A 22,934-nucleotide genomic window follows, 5' to 3' on the forward strand; every position below is an offset into this window, starting at 1 on the left:
TAATTATTTTTCTGAACATTTTGACATTTTGACATTTAAATATTTTACTTTCATTAATCTCACTAATTTAAGAAAAATGTTGTATTATTTCAATATCACATAATACCATAACAATTGTCCGCACAAATCTTATTATAAAACGAGACCAGCTGATATGGACTACCATATTAAATACACAGATTTTCTTAAAACTATAAAAATGGTAAAAAAAAAAATCGTGAGATTAATAAAAATAAAATATTCTAACATTAAAATGTTCAGAAGAATATACTTCATTATTGATATTTAAAAATTTTTTAAAAATTATTAAATAAAAATTATTTTTTTAACTTTTTTACCAAAACATGAAATATTTGTAGTCCTTGTTCTTATGGCTCTAAAAGAAAAAAAAAATAATAATATGGAATTCTAATATATTATTTTATTTTATTTTTAAACATTGGAAACATTTTAATTTACTATAAAAGCTTAAATATTATGTAAATTAAAATGGTGAACTATAAATATTGTTCTTATTCACCAGTCATATAATATAGGCACCTCAGTTATCTACAATTTACTTGTAGATGACCGTGATAGGTACGTAAAAAAACAAAACTAAAATGTTCATCCCTATTTACGGGTCAATAGGAATATTTATTTGAAAATTAATATGTAAAAAATAAATTTCGAACTGAATTTATTTAAAATGTCAACATATTATATTCATATATTATTGAGCTTCCTATAATAATAAGCTAAAGAGTACGTAACAGTGATGGTATTTGTTGTCTCCATCTTACCAGTGCGTAATAATATAGCAAATTTACGCTCATCAGAACACTTGTAGCTCTTTTAGTTTAAAAGTTTCAGTGAATTGACCTATTATGAAACTTGATGGTAAGAACATTAACTGTGTTTGTACGTTGGTTTTTTACGATAATTCAATTTTTAAGTGAGTTATGAGCATATAATATACAGTACATTAAAAATGCTCATAACTCACTTAAAAATTGAATTATCGTAAAAAACCAACGTACAAACACAGTTAATGTTCTTACCATCAAGTTTCATAATAGGTCGATTCACTGAAACTTTTAAACTAAAAGAGCTACAAGTGTTCTGCTGAGCGTAAATTTGCTATATTATTACGCACTGGTGAGACGGAGACAACAAAATATACCACTGTTACGTACTCTTAAGGTCTAGCTATTATACTGATACAGTGACCATACACGTCTTTATTATGACAAGATTTGTAATATTCTATAATCTTTACCTATATATAACTCATTGTAGTTATTAATGAAATTTTGAGATATTGATGAGTTCATTTCCGCGAAATGTCTTGCATTTTATATTACATTCTGGCGTATTACAATCTTAACTGGGTTACACCGAAACAGAGATAGGTACACCAAAAATGTATATAACGCAGTATTTTATTTGAATTTACCATTTTTTCCCGGACGAATTCAGGTTATACAACTATAATATCATAAACCACCTGTTGGTACATTGCAGTATACCTACTCAATCCACCATACAAGGTTACATAGATTAAGTAGAAACGAAGAACTTTGAAACTTAGTAGTTAGAAATAATACACTTAGTAAACGCACCTTCCAGTGTCCGCAATCTACCACAGATGCAGGGCCCCACAAGGGGGGGGGGGCTTGGTCAGAAGGACCCATGGTACTGTACTGTACAACCATGTAGGTATTCTGTAAAAATTAAATCCTTGAAATAAAATATTACATTTTCTATATCATTTTGACGATGATGTTTAAGATATTATTGTTATGTAATTGCGTGGTGTAAAGTGTAGCTTTGATAGTACCTATATAATATAAAGTAAAACAATTTGCCACAATTGGGCATTTATAATAAGAAAAACGAAGTATGAGATTGCATCGGATTATGCAAAATTATCATTGGACGACATTGAAGAAACTAATAAAACAACAATCAAACTTGAACAAATGCGGACGACGGATGAAAGATTGAAAGAACTTTTTGCCACTGGATCAGCTACCTAGTATTAATATAAAATAAATTATTATCGTAACCGTAGAAGCGTACATAGACACTTCCAATAGATGTGTGGGGCATATTATGATGAGGATAAGTATTATACATAAAATAATATATTTACGTATATATTTACATATAACGTATAATGGTATAATAATAAAATAAACTGTTTTATAAAAATATTTTTTCTTTTTATATGTAGTTAAAAATAGTCATAATCATAGATCAAACCCCGCCATTCTACTCGTGTGCACATCATCACTGATCGGTCTGATCGTTATTATAGGCGTACCTAAGATAACTATAATTTGTTAATTTTATAGAGACAAAATAGCAGGTTGCAGGTACCCATATGAATATATGAATATGATTAGGACAGCTAGGTGCTATATTTCATGTGTTTGCAATTTGGTGCTATAATAGGTAGTAGGTTGTATTAATATCTACTATAATATATCCACATCACGAATCACGATTCACATAAGATATGTACTTATTATTCATTATTAAACATTGAAAATGTTTTATGTGAGAATGTGACTGCCTACATAATATATATTTGATATGTGTATATCAATTTAATAGGCAGAGGCCCATGGTCCATGACAAATTTCCAATTGATATAATGGACGTTGAACTGAACTTGTGTGTTATTCAATATAGGTAAGGCATATTATACTTTTCAATTTCTCATTCATTCATGTATAATGGTAAACGAGTTTGTATTATTATAGTATTATACTTAACAAACGTCTAACAAGGTTTCTACAGGTACTGCATTCTGTAATACATTATGTATCTATTTAATAACTAATAAGACTGTTTTATTTGTATACTTATAGTCAATACAATACACTACACCATTATGCTTACTAAATAAATGTCTTACAAATGGACTTTAAAAAATATAACCAGCTGCAGGGACATGCCGGATAATTTTTGTACAAAGCTTAGTAAGCCGAGCATTTTAAAACTGAACAATGAGAGATATTTAAGAATAGCTGGTAAGTTATTATAGATAGGTAGGTATATATACAAGGGCTGTAACCTGTAACACGATTGCGCCCGTTTTACCTTTTTATCTAGGTGTGCGCTCCATGAAATATAGATCTTGCCCTTCTAACAGTTTAAAAATTTTCAGTACATTTTTTAAAAACACAATCAGAGCGGAAAATTCAAATATTATTATTAATATTAGAACTAAAATTGAATTCGTAGTTTTTGTCATTTTTATGTGCATAATTGGACAAATATTATTATGTTAAAAATAAAAGAATAAATTATAGTTCTAAATAATATATAAATATTAATGTGAACTAATGTCTCAATAAGAAACACTTAATTTAAGACTTTAACCAAAACAACAATTTAATTTTGTTCTCATTCTTCAGCCCTTAGAATTTTTATTCCGACTTTACGGGCAACTTAACCTCGAAATTTCAACCTCAATTTTTTCAATTTCTACTCAAACTGTATTTGTAAATAGTTTGCTAGAAAATTGAAAGAAGATTTACATTTTCACGTTATGTGTAGGCAAACAGGTAAATCGGACGCAAACGTGTTTCATCGATATATCTGCAAATACCTTACTTGTAGTCAATCAAGAATACTTTTCAAATTTTCAAATGTATTTACTATTTAAAATAGATAAGTATTTAAATACTTTTCATTTGCATTTGAAGTATTTGTATTTTAATGTAAATACAAATACATTTTAAAAGTATTGAAAATACTTTACCAATACTAATTATTTTTTTGTATATTAAAACATTATTTGTATATTATTTATAAAATTATAACTTTAATAACATAATATAAATAATGTAATATGGATAAATTAATGTTGAATTATTTAAATAATTAATTGATACATTCTTTAATTGGTTCAAGAATTCCAGATGTGACATAGGCACCTAAAAATTTTATTTCAATCTGGTCAAATTGAAATTCAGCTAGATAGATATAAACTTTAGCTATTGTTTCATTTACGTAGTACCTCTTTGATGAAATATTAAAATTTCTTGGAAGCATTATAAAATATTGTTTTAAGTAAAATTTTTAAAATAGTAGAAAACGAAACAAAAATATTGCAGTTGGTGTAATATATCGATAAAAAAAGTACATACATATTTAAAATTTTTTGAATAGAAATTATGAACAGAATTCTATCAAATGTATAATATTATTATATTTAGGTACCTATATAAGTACATGTAATTTCCATTATCGTTACTACTCCCTTCTTCTTTTTCGTAAAGAATGTGATATATTTTGTAATATCAGTTTCAGAATTCTAGTGGTTCATTATCTGAAGATATTTTACATAATGTTCGAAGACGGTCTTTTAAAGTATTTTGTTTCCTTTTAGATGTTAGCCTAATATCATTTAATATTCTATTTTTGCAATGTCGAATATAGTCGACACTATTATCTCCTGTCGCATTTTATCGATTAGCTCGCATATCGTAGGATAGTTTACCTCCCTACATGTTTGAATCTATTTTTCCAGCTCTCGCCTCTCACATATTATATTGTTTGTTCGATGTTCCTCATTTAACGTCGATTCATGCACGTTCTATACCTCTGGTGGATTATACAACGCTTTTATACGACGTAGTTTTATACTTTTCCTAATCAACCTTTTTGTACGTACCCGTGATGTATGTATACGTATACTGTATACAATCAAAGTACTCCAGTATAACTCATCGCTTCTGGTGGAAAAACAGTTTTTAAATAGTTCATACCTTCACAATTTTTGTTAAATAATTTTATTTTAATCTAATAAATAATCTATATTTAAATTATTTTTTCCCCGGGTTTTTTTCGTCAAATTTTTTTTCCTAATATCAAATTTTTAAGGACATTATTGTAGTTAAAATATATTTTAGGAAATTTTTTTATTTAGCTATTATTGCATATTTGTATATAAATTATAAGTATGAGTTGGTTTAAGAATTTTTTTTCAGGGATTCTTTCCGATTACTATTACATGTATACATCATAGGTATAATTTGTATTTTGTAGTTTATGGATTGTGTAAGTTTATTATTGTCATTAGACTTAGACTATATTTATTTTTATTTTTAAAATCTGTCCGTAATTTTATGTATACCTACCTACAAATTATTTCCCTGTAAATATTAACAATTATAAGTTAATTTGTCATAGTCAAACATTATTTTAGATGCCACCGTCAGATTTTAATAACTAAATACAAACATTTTTCTAAAAGTTATGAGGGAATTGATAAAATCATAATATATACAAAGAGTTATAATAATAAACGTTTTAAAAAATGTATTTAACGTTGGAGGGGTTAAATTTTACTTTTTAGGTTTCAATGCGGTTGCAGTAGCCAGTAAGTACTTCTTCGAAGTTTTCCTGATAATAATGGTAATATTACCAATATAATATAGGCAGTAACAGTAGCATAAGAAGTGTAATAGCAATTAGCTAATAGATATGGAAACAGTGGTAGGTAGTTGTAGGTACCTAACCTATTAGATTATATTATTATTATTAGCGTATTAGATTTTAAGAGTTAACTTTTCTAAAATATAATCGATGTAGCCATGCAGGTAGCTAAAAATTAATATTTTGTGTGATGATCGCGTTTGCGTGTGCCATAAGTGATGTAAACAACTATTATAAAATTAAAATAATGATTATCGAAAATTCGAAAATATTAAGGGGCTGTTAAATACGTTTTTGGTAATAAAACAGTTACGGCGGTGGTGAATGGTGAATCATCGTCGCCGGCGTATTGGCAACGTCGCATTTGCGATGAATGGAATTCTCACAGCATGGCCGCCGGCCCGGTAATTATGGTTCCCCCAGACTGGTGCCGGACCGGGTTAATATCACTGCAGTAGCATTGCTGTTGTCGTCCGATCGCTGCGATATCGTTGTTTTTAATCGCATTTAGCGTGTGTTCCATAGACCGTAATGTGTTATCGTGCGACAATAATTGATACGAATTTTCATTCTTTCGTTGTGCCGTTGGTTCGCGTCTGATCAAAAACTGAGCGAGCGAGTTCGTTTCGAGTTGCATCCACAACCGAAGCCGAGCTGCGTCTTATCTGACGGCCAGTGTCTGCTACAAGTTAAGAGGTATGTAATTTCTTATCATACGCCGCGCTGTGTGTAATACGTATTTACTTCCGTAATTAATAATATTAAAGTATGATCGTTGTCGACCGCCGACGTGGTGTTGTATATTCGAGCCCGTCATCCAGAAGGTCTTTGATATGGTGTGGAGATGTTTTTGTCCGTTGATTTCGGCGCACAATACATTGTGACCGGCCAACGTGTAGTGGCGCCAATACGATCGAATGATTCAGCGCTGCTTCGTCAGCCGAGACCCTCGAAACATGTCAATTATTTCTAATATTTCAAATGATTTTTCTAGAAAATAAATAGCATTAGTCAAAAGTAGATAGAAGTATAGATAGCGCGATAATGCGATAAATACAGTATCTTCGCAAATCCGCATCTTGAATGTTTTCAGTGCGGGATGATGATCCATAATATGTGTCATGACAAATGACAAAATGTCCGTTGATTGGTTAGGAAAGATCTAAACACCACTGCCATGCACTAACCCTTAATACGGCATTATCAATATTGGGTCTATTTATTATTTTTGATCTGCGAACTGATATCAATAATTAGTGTCTGACTGTATTTGTAATGTTGTAAATAGTAAATTTTATAGTCTAGTGTCCATAGGCGAGTTATCATTTTTACTTGGATCCCTGGATGCTGATAGTAAGACTGTAAAAATATTTGTTTTATCAGTTAAATTATTTCATGAAATTAAGTCGATTTTAGACTTATGTGGTTTAAATATGTGGTGCATTGTTACACGGTGCCTTAGGTTTTTAGATTTCTACCACAAAATAGATCAAATCTATCGAAGATTAAATCTATTCTGTGTTTCCACTGCAGAGGACGACGTGTTCTATCATTCGGCCTTTTCGCGCGCTTCGTGTGTTAACTGATAAGAATATTTCGCCGCAAGTGGCAGCCTAGTGCTGCGAGTCGGCGCACGTCTTCACCGCCTCTTCCGCTATAGTATCGTCAGCAGCGACAGCTTTTGGCGCGGTTTCCGTTTAGTATTAAACATGGACTGTTTTTGTTGCATACTCGATCCTTTCCGGTGATCGATAAACAAACACTAAAATATCAGTCGCGATTAATATGATATGAAATATTGTTTTAAAATGTATTTTTAATCTAATTTCATAAATTATTTGTTATGTCGTTTGTTAGAATAACGTATTTCAAGTAAACAAATCTTTAGGAAATGCTGAATAGTCATTGCCTTATTAGATATTATTCGAAATTAGTTTAATATTGATAAATAGCGATGTGGTGGAAATTGCACGCCTATAGGAATGCGATATTACTAATATCGATCTTTACATAGGTTACGTCTCGTATTAACGATTTTGTGCGAGCGGGACGCCTGCAGGATGGCGGTGCTCTCAAATACTGTTAAAATGTATTATATAATTAATAAAAATGATACACTCGTCTGGTACTGTTATGGTGGTATTATCCTAACCTTGATTTGACTTATAATAATTAATAAATTGGAACGATTTTGATTATAATAAAATCAGTTTATTTTATAGATATCTCGAGAGATATCTATAATAATATGTCTCCCTATTCTTTTACCTCATTTAATTCAATATTTCAACAGTACCTTAGTATAGAAAAAATTGATAGATAGATCATAGACCTACCAATAGATTATTATAGATATCCGATTTGTTTGATGGCCAGAGGTCAAACTAAACTAGAAACTAAAAATATTTGAATTTTCCATTGAATATGTTTATTTACATAATTTATGTAATATTTTGTCAACAGATTTGTCATACTAATAAATAATCATTCTGCATATATTTTAGTTTTTCCTAAAAGGAGTGCATGTATAGTTGTGTTGTTATGTTGTATCGTTATCTCGAAGTAAATTGTAGGTCATTATGATGGCTTTTATCGTTGGGTATATATTTAATTTTCATACATGTGTATTATAGCCGAGGTACCATAATATTTCCGAAAAAAAAATGTTTTTTAAGTCGAATCGTATGGTCGGATATTTCGTGGATACAATCTGGAGAAAAAGTAATTACTTATAATTTCAGTATGATCTTACAATTTATTCACACTGCGTTGTCCTTCTTGCTGCTGTCCTCGCGATTCCTAAATTGGGAAGTTTTAATAGGAGAAAGGCGATATTATGATGTATCTACCGCCTGCAACTTGCAAGTACTAATATAATGTTGTATGTACTATTGTATTAGACCTCTTATCGAAGCCCGAAGTGTATTTATAATTGTAAGACTTCGTATGCAGTTTGGAAATCATAACTATAGTTTATGTAGTATATTAGTTTTTAACGAATTGTTAGGTAATAAATAAATACATTTTCTTATTTTCTTAAGAGGGCGCTACACCCGCATGTGTTGTTTACGTCACACAAGTGCGTAACATAGCAAAATCTGTTAAGCGCGTACAACTATTCTCCCTCAATATTTATAATAGAATTTTCAAAATTTCACAACGCATAGGTAAAAACTTTAGCAGTGTCATAGCGTCGTTATTTTTTTGATAGCACAAACCAATAATTTTAAGTAATTTAATGAAAAAATAAAAAATAAATGTATTTTCTTAAGCTTATAACTTTAATTATATTTATGTTATCAAAAAAATAACAACGCTATGACACCGATAAAGTTCTTACCCATGAGTTGTGAAATTTTGAAAATTCTATTATAAATATCGAGGGAGAACAGTTGTCCCGCGCTAAACAGATTTTGCTATGTTATACGTTTGTAAGACGGAGACAACACATGCGGGTGTGGCGTCTTCTTAAGTTGAAATATTTTAGTCGATCATTAAATAATCGGGAACAGCGGTACATAATTATTAATCATCTACCTATCTGCTGTCCAGCATAAAACAAAATAAATGCATTAATTATATTATTTAAAAAATTAGTTTGTAAGACATAACTTGTTGAATGTATAATATGTGTTTGTTAATTATTCATGTAAAAACGGTAAAATAAACCAAAATTAAAATTTTTAGATTATCTAATGATACTATAGATTAGTATTCATTTTTAGATGAAGTGTCAATGAGTAATCTATTGTTTTTTAATACTTTTTAGGTATAATTAGAGTTTTCTAAAAGTTTTGTATTGTGTTCTTTTATAGACATTGTGTTTCAAAATTTAAGTTAAAACTGTACACATAGGTGATACTATGCCGCTGTATATTGTTGTTGTCACTTAGAACATTGTTATTGTGTATGTATGATTTAAAACCATGAACTTGGGACTCTTTTTGAGTAGGTGCCTCATAAGGTATAGTTTATCATTTTTAATGGCTAATTTTATAATAGGTACACTGGAAGAATCACTTGTTTAATTTTGTAGGAATCACTTTCTCCTCTTAATAATAAAATGTCCTCAATGCAAACCCGATCATTGACGTTTGTAATGAATTACACCTGCATTCTCACATCATAATGATGTAATCATCAATTATAGACTTCTGCTATTAATTATTATAACATTCTGTATAGTTATGTAAAAACAAGTGTTTGTATTAGTGTTATATTTTGTTCTAATAAGGACAAAGCATATTATCAAAAAATAGAAGAAAAATATACACTATCTCGTAATTATATTCCTACTTATAAATTATATTTTGTATGTATTAATTGTTTCGTAATAAGGAGGACGTCACATGGGCATATTTTGTTGTTTCCGTCTTAACAAACGTACAACATCTCAAATTTAACGTTCACAATAATACATTTTAATCTATAATTTTATTAAATTGATTTAATGTACCTTTTATAATATTTCAATGCAAGAATATTATCTAGGGAATCTCATAGGATTTTATTGATATTATTATTTTTAAGTAAGTTATTATCGTTTTAAAATGAACAAAAAAAAAAAATTTAAAAATGGTCATAACTTCCTTAGCAATAATATCAACAAAATTCTTCGAAATGCCTTATAGATAATATTCTTGCCCAGGAATTAATTATAAAAGTGATTATAATTTTTTTTCAGTTCTGATTGTTTTTTAAAATTTTTATCGTTTTTATTACATAAGTTATTCATCGTGTTGACGTTTCTGACTAGATATTCTTTCATAGGTAGTCATGTATGGTGTCTTAACACCGCAACCTTGAACGAGCCTCTTTGGGTTTCAGTAAACTAGGGAGCACCCCAAATAGGAAATGAACACGTTTTACAACGTTACCCGTACGACGATCGATGAATATTGAATAGAAAGCAAACATACTTCAAATTTAAATGATTTTTACTAAAATACATTGGTAAATATAATATAATCCGTGCAACTTGTTTTATCGACATGTCAATTACTACGTTTATATAATTTTAAACGATTTACATTTTTTTAACCGTTTTACAAAGTTTTTACAACGTCATTGGTTAATCATTCTTGATTTTTAAATTGCTTATATTTAAGAGGTTATTGTGGCACATGTAAGATAAGGTATGGTCTTAAATAGCCAATACATTTATGATAATCATAAATTGTTTGTATCCTCAGTTTACTTAAAACTTAAAAATACATTATCGCGATTCAAATAAAATTATTTTGTTCAAAAGCACAAAAGTATAGTACTTTGTGGACAATACTGAGAATAATACTATTTGTGACTATTATATAAGTTAAAAGTTATAATCATTACGTAAACGCGACTAGATTATATCGATCGCCATTTGAATCATCGTTATTTGCATTTTTTTTTGCATATTTTGGCTTTTTAGATTCTGAGCGGAGCGATGAATGTATTGATTTTACCATGATGTGTTTTTTTTTGTCTGTCATCACGTTTTAGGGCAGTAAAGGTGCGATTCCTATGCACGCGTCTAGAGACGCGCGGCTGACGCGGCGCGATTTAATTTTAGCCGCGCAGGTACTACTTTACTTGTTTTTAAATATAACCGATTCCTATGACCGCGGCCGCCGCGCGTGGCGGTCGCGCGCGTCTAGCGCCGCGCGGCGACGACCGCTTCGAGGGCAGTCAAATCGCACGAGCCGCGCGGCTATTCATATTTTAATTTTCAAAGTTCGACATTTCGTTAACACTGTGTGACAAAATGTCTTCAAAAGTGTCGTTCACAATAGAAGAAGACATACTATTGGCTGAATCTGTAAGAGAACATCCATGTTTGTATGACTTAAAAAATGCCAATTACAAGGATCAACAAATAAGGGACAATGTATGGAAGCTTATATCAAATAACCTGAATAATAAAAGTGGTAAGTAGTATACCTATTCAACATATTAATGAAATTTCAAAATTAATTGTTAATTTGTTGAATACCTGTCAGTGTAGACCGTAAAGTAATAGGTATCTAGTTAGTGTCTATACAATTTGAATTATTAACATGTAGGTAGATAATTACCTAAATTAAAATAAAATATTCTATCTTCATATTATCATATTAACCTAAATGAAAAGGTACATGTACACATAATATCGTATTATATTTATTATAATATAGTAAGTCATCTGATATATTTTAGCTAGATATTTATTTTGTGTTTGAACTCAACACTGGAATCTGTATTTTATTAATTTACGATTTTAATACAATTTAATAGAACAATTTACAACATTCAAGAAAAATAAAGTAAGCACAAGTATTTATTTATTTTTAGTTATTATTACTTACGTACAACATACACTGAATAATAGTTATTTATGTTAACATTACATTATGAAAAAAAAGTACATTTATAAATAGATGTTATTTTCATATTATTTATATATCAACTGCGTGGCTAAGTATAACTAAAAGAATATGTTATTGTGGAACTGGAATATCTATTCTAATCTATTAGATTGATGATTTTGCCACGGAACAGCCCCCTGTGGACTGTTGAAAAATTTTTTAAATTCGTCCCTCACGAAAAAACCCTCAAACTTTGCATATCCTCCTGCTCTTGCCAATGACATCATATTTTCAGATGGTTGAGGTTTGTTATCATCGAAGTTATAATAATAGTTGTTCGTATTCTCCAAGTAACGATCGCGAAGTAAATTGTGAAGGCAACATGCAGTCAAGACTAAATTATCCACCGTTTCTGTTTTTAGAGATATTGGTGTATAGAATACTCTGAAAATTTGGCTTAGAAGCCCGAAACTATTCTCCGTAGTTCTTCTCGCCCGGGAAAGTCTGTAGTTGAATACGGTCTTTTGATAATCTTTTCTAGCCTCAATCCTAGAATAAGGACGCATCATATGTCGGTCTAGGCGAAATGCCTCGTCCCCAATATGTACACACGGTTAAGATACATTGGAATCTGGCAGTTTTTCAGGGGAAGGAAAATATTCACCGGTTAAAATTGTTTTAGAGATACTAGATTTATTAAAAATTCCACTGTCCCCTTCTTTACCATAGAACCCAATGTCCACAAATATAAATTTACAACTAGCGTCCACAATCGCAAGAAGAACAATGGAAAAAAAATCTTTGTAGTTAAAATATAAGCTTCCGCTCTTCTTTGGCGAAAATATGCGGATGTGTTTCCCGTCTATGGCACCAACACAATTTGGAAAATTCCACTTGTTCCAAAAGTCATGAGCAATACGTACTAAATCTGCTTTTAATGGAGGTTTTAATAAGACTGGTGTTAGACGAGTACTTAAACTCTTTAAGACTAATTGTATTATACGTGTAATATAACTTTGAGAAATTCTGAATGAAAAAGACAATGACCTGAGCGATTCTCCCGTTGCCATATATCTAAGAAAAAAAAACGTAACATGTTAAATACATTTTTTTAAATTTATAATATATAATATATTTTATTTATAATAAAATCCGATATTTCTGCTAAAGTAGTATTAAAATAATTAAAACTGGTTGCAAATAAAGAGCCCCCCCCCCATACACGGAACGATTTATCGGTCGCACAGACAGATTGATACGTGCTCGCGAAGCGTCAACATGCCAACCACCGACCTGTCGACAAACTTGTTGGTGCGTGTATGGTATTGTCGAAGCACAAATTATACAATATTAATATTTTATTTAAAATTAGACCTATGTTGATCCGACATAAATTGGATATTTATTTTATTTTGGCATGTAGATATAATATAATAATAGTAATAATATATTTCTAATTTCTGTATAGTTTTATGAACTGTAATATTTAAATGAATAATTATTATTATTTCAGTTGATGATTGTAAAAAGAGATGGAAAAATATGAAAGATACGTATAATAAACATAAAAGGAGTAGGAAACTAGGGACGGGATCATCGACAAAAAATAAACAAACAAAATGGGCCTTGGCAGATACACTATCGTTTATGGACGTATGTTCTTACGAACGAACGTGAGTAATAATATATTAAATACATTGTACCTAAAAACCAATTCATCTTACAGTTATAGAAATTGCCCATTAATAATAATTATGGTTCGAAACTAATGCACCTATGCGGCTATGCGCTTAAATTAATACAAATATGCTTTAAAAATGTACAATTATTTTTTTTCTCACAATTTTATAATTTGTACTAAATATCTATTATAAATAACACAGAACTAACTATTTTTTGTTCATTTATTATATTTTGAAGGGGACTGACTAATTTTAATTCTACGGTTGAAATGAACAATAGTGAAGAAGAAGATAGCTACTTAGAAGTAACGGTTGACGATGAAAACAATTCAAGTGATGAAAACGATGTTTCATAGAAGTCTGCAACAGAAAACACTACAGTTCAGGAAACTGAACTTGAAAATAATTTGAATACAAAAAAAACAAAATTATTGAAAGAAAAAAGGCCTACTAAAAAACTAAAACAAAATGAAGAGTTAGTGTCATTGTTCAAAAAAAGTAATGAAGAAAGACAACAAATTATAAACGCCATTAACAAAGTTGAGGAAGATGATGATCCCATTGATTCATTTTTTAAAACAATGGCATTAACAGTAAAATCGTTTCCTCAACATTTGAAAATAAAAGCCAAAAAAGAAGTGTTCAACATAATTACGGATTTGGAAATAGAAAATAACAGCACTACATTGACATCAAATAGAAATATTCAGTCAACAAGTAGCTTATTTTCATCTCCAAATCCTAGCATACAATCATCGTCAAACTCAGGATTTTCAACATATGATCGTCCAAGTCAATATGTTTTTCCAGAGACTAATGATCGTCAACCTGGAAATTGGACTCAATCGCTCGGTGATAATAATTATGAATTACTTCAGTACGACGATAGACAGTACGAATAAGGAAAATATGATAAGGTATTTTTATTTGTTGTTTCAATAAGTAGGTATCTATTTTTATTTTATGGTTTATTATACAGTTACATTTATATTTATTAATTCTATTAAAGGATGAATTTTTCGTTTATTTTAAATATATTTTTACAACAATAATATTCGGGGTTCGAAAAAGTAATATCATTCATTACTATTATTATAATTTTTTTGTTTTATTATATCTTTACAATTTAAAAACTATGTTTGATTTTATTTATGTTTATTTGTAATAATATTTATTATGATGTATTGGCATTTTTAAAAGTTCATTTTTATACTGCGTTATTATTTTTTATTAAACGAGAAGTTATACACAATTTATTAAGAATAAAAATGTTTTTATACACATTATTTAAAATTTGTATTACCTAGGTATAGGTACTATAAAATATAAATTATACTACAAACATATATTATTATGTTATACATTACCTCAACGTGACTGCTAGTTTTTCAGCAGCAGATATTGGTTTTCTAATTTTGATGCTTGGGTTGGTTTTTATGTCTTCCTCAACTAGGTTCAATACATAATTAAATTGATCCCAACTTAATCTAAAAAATTCCCTGAATTTGGTTTCGTCTCGCCATAAATGTTTTTCAATCAGAACACTGAAAAATCCCTCAGCTTCCCTGGCTAAGTACATTTCATGCACTTCATTTTTATTTTTTGATACAACGTATTTTATGATAGCTTGTTCTTCTTCTACTTGTTGTAAAAGAAGTAGTTTTAAGATCAATTTTTGTTTTTTCGTTAAGGACATGGTTAAACTAGTAAAATTGTAATATTTTAAAACACGTTTTTATGAGTATACAAGTACAACCGTTTCAAATAGAGGACTTGACACAACTACGTGTACGTGCGTAATTCTAGTCCCGTAGTGTTCTAGCCGCGCGTCTCCTGACGCGTACATAGGAATTAATATTAGATCGCGCGGCTAAATAAATGACCGCGCGGCCAAAATTCAAATCGCGCCGCGTCAGCCGCGCGTCTCTAGACGCGTGCATAGGAATCGCACCTTAAAGTGCTTCGATTTTTGACTTCATAGTACCTCGTTCGATCAGAAAGTGAATCTAATTGTTACTTGGGAGGTCAACAGTTAAAAATTCTTAATACTTTTCTAAATAATCGAGAAAAACAAACTAAAAATTAAGGGAAAAACGGGAAATTTTACGCACACTCATTTTTCGACAAAATCGATTTTGGTTTTTGATGTAATTTTAAAACAAATGACCATAGATACATGAAATTTTCTCCGAATGTTCATATAAGTATATTCTATCCACCATACAATTTTCAAAAATGTTCGACTTAAGTTGAACTATTCATAGGCATTTGAAATTTTCGATCATAATTAGTTTTTTTTAAAATTAATATTGATAAAAATTTATTTGTTTGGCGGAAAAGCTTGAAAATTTAATACAAGGCTCTTAAAATATCGTTACAATAGCAGTTGAAAAATAAAATAAATTCATAGTCACAATTCTTTTTTATAAGCATTCAAAGTTTGAATTTTGACAAAATACGTCAAAATCACGAAAATTCACAAATTATTTTAAGCTAGCAATTTTCACTGGATTTCATATTTAGTGATTTTCTTATTTTGGTGTAACTCTAAAAGTCTAAAACAAATGACTGCAGATACTTGAAATTTTCACTAAATGTGTACATAGGAATTTCTATATTTGATAAAATTTTCAAAATATTTAGATTTGTTTTGAGCTGTTTTCTGGCATTTTAATTTTTCAACTTTTTTAGTTTTTTTTTCTATAAATATTGATAAAAATGTATTTGTTCGGTAGAAAAGCTTGAAAATTTAATACAAGGCTTCTTACTCATTTTAACAATAGCATTGAAAAATAAAATAAATTCATACTCACTATTTTTTTTTACAAGCATTCAAAGTTTGAATTTTGACAACATATGTAAAAGTCACGAAAATCACGAAAATTCGCTAATTATTTCAAACTAGAAATTCATAAACATTTTTCTTTTTAAATCTAAGATTTGAAAATTTTTAATAATCTATAATATATCCTAGACAGATAAACTGTCTTCGCTCAGAATCGTTTTTCGTATACAATGATATAATATCATTGGATTCAAATTTAATTCCATCCATTCCACTTGTAACCTACTGTACTGCAGAGCGACATCCACGACTTACTCGCTTTTTTAATTTTAATAGCATTTTTAGTATTATTGGCCATTTTTATGGTTTTTAATGTTTTTATTGTTAAATATTCTATACAAATTTAACGTATTTATATTAATATAATATTTTAGTATCTTTGTTTAGAATGGATAATATTGTCCTAAAACATATGCGTGTCAACATCATAGCAGCATCAAGTCAATTTTTCCAATTTTTATGTATTTTTTAATATAAAATAATAAATATATTTTAATAATAAATTCCAAATTAAAATATAATTGGTATTTTTAAGGTCTTTTTTGAGGGAATATGCATTTTTTAAGGACGTTTTTGGCTATTTTTGAGCATATATGTATGGTTTAAGAGCATTTAAATCCGGGTCCTACTTATAACTAATTTGTATTTAAAATGCATTTTAAAAGATGCTACACCCGCATGTGTTGTCTCCGCCTTACAAGTGCGTAACATAACAAATGTTACTCTCAGCAGATCACGGTTCGCTCTATTAGTGTAAAATTTAGAGTGAATCGACCTCGTATAAAAATTAAAGGTATTATTATTATCGAAGGATTCTCGGGGGCTTTTTATCATATTTTAATGTTTAAGCGTGTAATGAGTATTTTAAGATATACAAACAATTTACAATTTTAAAATACTCATAACTTGTTTTAAAATTAAAATATAATAAAAAGCCTCCGAGAATCCGATAATAATGTTACCTTTAATTTTTGTACGAGGTCGATTCACTCTAAATTTTACACTAACGGAGCTAACCGTGATCTGCTGAGCGTACCAAATTTTAGTAAACAGTATATTTCATACCTACTTAATACTTGTATTTGTATTCTTGGTTTTCTGTATAGCTTATTAGAATGTAAAAATAAATTCATAAATCATCTCTACAATTTTATGTTAATCATTATTTAGATTATATTATATAAATTAATTGTTTATTTTATATCGACAATATTAATAGTTATTATAATCTATTAGTCACGTTTTTGCGGTTTTTTTTTACTTGTATTTATTGTGTTTGTTATTAAATCGACTATGACCGCTCGGCATAGAAATGGAATGCGTGTTCCTTTCGTAAAGATACCAATTTAAGTATGCAAGTAATTATGTTAATAGTTAACATTATACCTAGCGAAACTATTGGATTATAAGTTGTTGAATAAAACTACTTTTAAGTACATCGTATTTATTCATACATAATTATATTAATTATAGGTATGTGAATGTGATCTGATTTGGATAAAATTGTATTTAACAAAATGTTCAAATATTTTAAATTCATTAAATTATTTTATCAAAATATTTTTGAAGGTGTTTCAGGTTGAATACATTTACTCAATAGAATCTTGATGAACAAATGTTTCATTATTACAACGATTAACAACGATTAATGAGTACAAGTACAACACCCACTCTTGAGCTGTAATGGCTTAGTATTGGAAATGTTATATAAATAAAAAAAGGTTTCCACTCTTAATTATAATTATTAAGAACAATGTTATCTATCTTCATAGTTCATACAAATACATTTTTTATAAGTTTAGAATTTATTGGTTTTACAATGATTTGTAAAAAAATTAAAACTTTTAGTCTTTTTCGAGACTTTTTAAGCTAGTATAAACATTTAACATGTTCGGCTATTTTTTTGATTTATATAAATAAACATTATTATATCATGATAAATTCTTTGTTTCCTCGTCAAAAAGCTTAAAATATAAGAATCAAGTTACATTGAAAGTTGTTGTTATAGACATTTAAAATTATCGATAATTCATTGCAGGTATATACATTTTTTTTTTATTAGAATCAGCCTCGGCAGCGAGGGCCACTGGCCGACGTTGACAGTATATACATTTTACATACCTTCTGAAACTAAAATTTTGACCAAACTTGATAATTAAGTCAAAAACTTTTTTTTTCTAAATAGGTTTTAGTTATTTTGATTTAATTAAAATAAATTTATTTATTTAAATAATTTGAAACTTTTAAACTTCACGTACCCTATGTTGCTGTTTTCCGTGTATGTGCAATGGATTTTTTTTACAATGCAAAGATTCATTTTAAGAAATTTATTATTTATTCCATGAACCTATTCACATAATTTCTTCTGTACGTACGCGTGTTGGCTTTTAGTGTTTGTATAATAATTGTATGTAATATATTTTTGACAAAAATTAGTTCAACGTACCAAAATATAGTAATACTTATTATATTTTATAATATTATGACGTACAATAGTACCTTTCATGACTGCAGTTTCTGTACACGAGAATATCCACGATAATATCCATAGTTCAGACTTTAAATTAGTGTACAATGTTTATTATAATCACTGAATTCAAATTAAATACATTCTTTGTATACAGGAGAACCCCGGCTTTTTTAAACAATCATCTGTGAAGCCTTTGTTATTGTCAAAATTACTATTTTATAATTAAAATTATTATGATAATCATCCAAAGTCTGTGTAGACTGTTAAGATAGTGAATACCAATAACTAATTAAGAGTAGCTATAGCTATTTAATATTTATAGTTTATAGCTAGCTTTTATACTGCAGATTATAGTTATAACTATAAAAAAGTACAATTTATAGTTTTAGATATTTCTATTAACGTTTGTACTCCTGATTTATATTTTATTTGTTTTACATTACTTAAACAATATAAGATCTACCGATTTATTTCAGATAATAATTCAATAATTTTGATGTTATATTTTGATCGCTGTTTTATAAAATCTTCTGTGGTATAAAATCTTCAAATAAATAAAACACGTCTGTAAGTTATAATTTTTCTTTTGAGGAAGATATCCTCTAGGGAATAAGAATGATATAAATTTATGACTTTGTTTTCTGAAAAACTTAAATCCCTCAACAACGCGTAAGTCAGTAGGTATTTGGAATTCTGCTATGGTACCTTTATATTTTTAATTTTTTTTTTATTATTATTATTACAAATATAAACTTTTTTTAGCACATGCTTTCAAAAGATTCACGCAAAGCGATTTAATTAAAATTTATAATAATGCTATTTGTGTTTTTAAAACAATTATTTTTTATCATTTTGATTGAATGGAATGTTTTAATTAAACTTGTACAGGTTAAAATTGCTTTGAATTTGCCTGCTGTGTACATTTAATACGTTCGAAGTAGTTCAATTATTATTTAGACAATCGTATTTATTGCTAAAAAGATAAATTAGATATTTTTATTTTACAATGGTTCGTTTTACATGTGTCATTTATAATATTTTTGAATAGTTATATATGAATTGAAATCAGTGGTTAATTTTATATTGGCAGTTATATGCAATGTTAAACAATATATTGCGATCAAAATATTGAATATATTTCTGCATTATGTACATTAGTTTTAATATTAAACACTTCTTTAATATATAATATGTTTAAACATTTTATAAGGTACATAGAAATCGTAGTATACTTTCATATCAGGCAAAAAAAAAAAACAATAGTATTTTAGACACATACAATAAATCATATTACTTATGGAAAGAATATCATATAGAGAAATGTGCGTAATTAAATGATAAAGTAGTTGACACAATTCTTGGCTATATACATATTATAACTGGGCGTTCCTTTGAAATATATCTTTAGTTAACACGTGTCACTTGTTAAAAAACTATTTATCTAGTCTCAAAGTTATGTTTTCATTGCAGTATAGAAGAATACATATATTAACTTTCGATTTTCACTTATACTAGCTGATAATTCAAAATATACAATTTTACTTTATTGTTTGTTTTTGGACTTATTTTCAATGCATTTAATATATACATATACCCAGTATTTATGTGCTTTATATATTTGTTATAGAGAAGAAAGTTTGTTGTGATTTTTTTCCAACAATGATATATGATAATGCTGGTAAACAATGTAAGCATGTGTCAAAGATAATTGACCCAGTTGATCTTCCACGGATCTCCAGCAGGGCCTCGAGGAAATAAGAAAGTCGATTCTCTTGTTCCCCTCATATGGTACAGAAAATGCATTTTATTATAGAATTTAAATACGGAAACCATGGTCAACACATTATGCGGACTTTGTGGAGTAGTCAATTAACTCTTGGTATACATTTACATTGTACAGATGTTGCGTGGCCAATAGTACTTTAACTACTGATCGAGTAGCTCGTTTAAAATAAAACCAGAATGCAGTTAAATATTTACTAGGGAAATATGTACCTATTAGTATAATATAATTTAATATTCATCCCGTATTTTATATCTTAAGTATGTGTTTTGAAGTAATTAAAAATATATTTAGATTTAAGTGTATTTTTAAATTAGTTTGTTTGGAAACTTATTTTTAAATTAACCTAACTTATTTAAAATTATTATTACATTTAAAAAATAAATATTTTATGAGTTATTTGAAATACAAGAAAGAATGAAGTAAACGTGCATATAATATGGAATAATAATAAAGTTATATCGAAAGAATTAATTAAATTCTATGAATTTATTATATGGTGTATTCAGTATTGTTTATGTTTAAAAATAAATAACTAATAAATCAAAAACTAATTTTCTTTAAAATGTAAAATGTATATTTAAGATATTATATTCAAATATCTTTTACTCCAGGGTTTATAACTAAATATTACTTTTTTTGGTTTACCTATAACAGAGTTGCATAAATATTGAAAAATTGTTATACATGTTAAGTGTATTATACCATTAGCTTGAAAAATAAGTAACAGGAGTTCGTTAGAGATTATTGTAGTTTTTTTTTAAATGTATATTATTACAAAATTTAATAAAGTATCTTATCATTAAGGTTAATTATTATGAAGTTTTTACATTGATTATTTCTATATTTTAGGAAAGGGACGTGCAGATATCATTCATTTGTAATTATTTTTGTTTAAAATTTACATTACTTATGGTGTAGGCTATAATTAAGATTTTACAAATTATGACATTTATTGAACTCAATCAAATTTAGGGGGATACACAGTTATTTTTAATGGGAAGGGTGATATAAAAAACTTATATGCATGCCTATGTTTGTTATATGTACATCAACGTTTTACAGTTTTTTTTTTAAAAATCATAAATCATAATCTGTAAATCATTGATATGGTTCAATATTATAGTGTAATAGAAATAATTATTATATAGGTATTTGTTTAATTTTTAAATATGACTTCAGCGTTTATTATTTATATACTCTAAATATTAATTAATAATATATTATAATTTGTATATTTTTTGCAGCGTTGAAACCGTAGTTCGTTAATTTATGTTATTTTTTAATTTCGTAAAAAAGTTTAGTAAATAGGAACTATACCTAGAACGGTATGTGTATTGTGTATGTACACAATAATATTAGACTATAATTTTTCTGTTTCGACATTAACCACAAAAAAAATAAAAACAATTTTAATATTCTAAAATTGTTATATACTTACTATAATGTATTGGTTTGGTGATGTCAATATAGAGTTATTCCTTGTTTGGCTACCTCATACTTTTATTTGCAGTAAGTTCTTGTTAACAGGGAAATATTTACTATGCATATGGTAGTATAATACGTAATATTATCTTAAATGTAGGCTCGCCTAAGTGTACGCGTGTAACGCATTGATATTGTAGTTGGCCGAGCATGTATGTATATATATTATATATTTGATAATCAGATCAAATACTACTCTTTCTCTATAGTACCTGTGATTTATATTCACATGCGTTGAATTGTATTATATGTATACTACACACATAACGTTAAAACTGTTAGAAGAAAGTAAAGAATTAACGGATCATATAATACCGATTTAATATTATGATAGAACAAGCGAAACAATTAAGATTTTAGAATAGTTTAGACTGAGATCTTTATGTTTTTTTTTATTTTTGTAGTAAATCCCATACATGTAGGTATTAGCGTTAAGCTTTCACTGAAATCGTTACAAAAAAAAATAAAAAAATACATGCAGAGCGTCATCTTTTTCGCCTATCCCAGGTTTTCTTAATTTAATTTTGATTATGTATAAAATATTGTACGCTCCATTAAATATCAATTAAAACGGTACGCGAATGCTGTCCGCAGAATAAGTTGTAGCTTCAGTGTTATTTAGGAAAAATACACTGAAGGTTTGGATTTTGACCTAGAGAAAATCACGCATCTATAGAACCAACTGTATACGTATTGTGTACCGCGGGTATAGTAGTGATACATTCCCGGTTTATTAACAAACTATGATGTATCGTTCGACTTCGATGGCGCAAGCTAACACCTACGCACTTCCAGAGCAATATCGAGACGCGCGTAGCCAAATCCGGACGTTTATTAGAATAGCTATGCATTTCGCCCACGAGTTTATTATACTTTGTTTTATGTAACTATTTACACTATAGGTCGCCCCGGC

At 28.5% G+C, this 22,934-nt stretch overlaps 1 protein-coding gene and 1 pseudogene across 2 annotated transcripts in view; both read left to right on the forward strand.

Annotated features, from left to right (window-relative positions):
* The first annotated feature begins 5,859 nt into the window (after positions 1–5,859).
* The window catches only part of LOC107165966 (mitochondrial ribosome-associated GTPase 2), a 44,507-nt gene continuing 27,432 nt past the window's right edge, over positions 5,860–22,934 (forward strand). The window contains exon 1 of the mRNA XM_015514427.2: positions 5,860–6,126. The gene's annotated coding sequence lies outside the window, so the exon portion shown is untranslated. The remainder of the gene's footprint in view (positions 6,127–22,934) is intronic.
* Positions 10,923–17,719, forward strand: LOC149057580 (uncharacterized; annotated as a pseudogene). The gene is made up of 3 exons (XR_016190824.1): positions 10,923–11,339; positions 13,270–13,429; positions 13,677–17,719. The product of XR_016190824.1 is annotated as an uncharacterized LOC149057580 (transcript).

The sequence above is a fragment of the Diuraphis noxia genome, unplaced genomic scaffold (genome assembly GCF_037042655.1).
Source record: "Diuraphis noxia isolate RWA-SAM2 unplaced genomic scaffold, SU_Dnox_SAM2 contig0003, whole genome shotgun sequence".
Lineage (NCBI taxonomy): Eukaryota > Metazoa > Arthropoda > Insecta > Hemiptera > Aphididae > Diuraphis > Diuraphis noxia.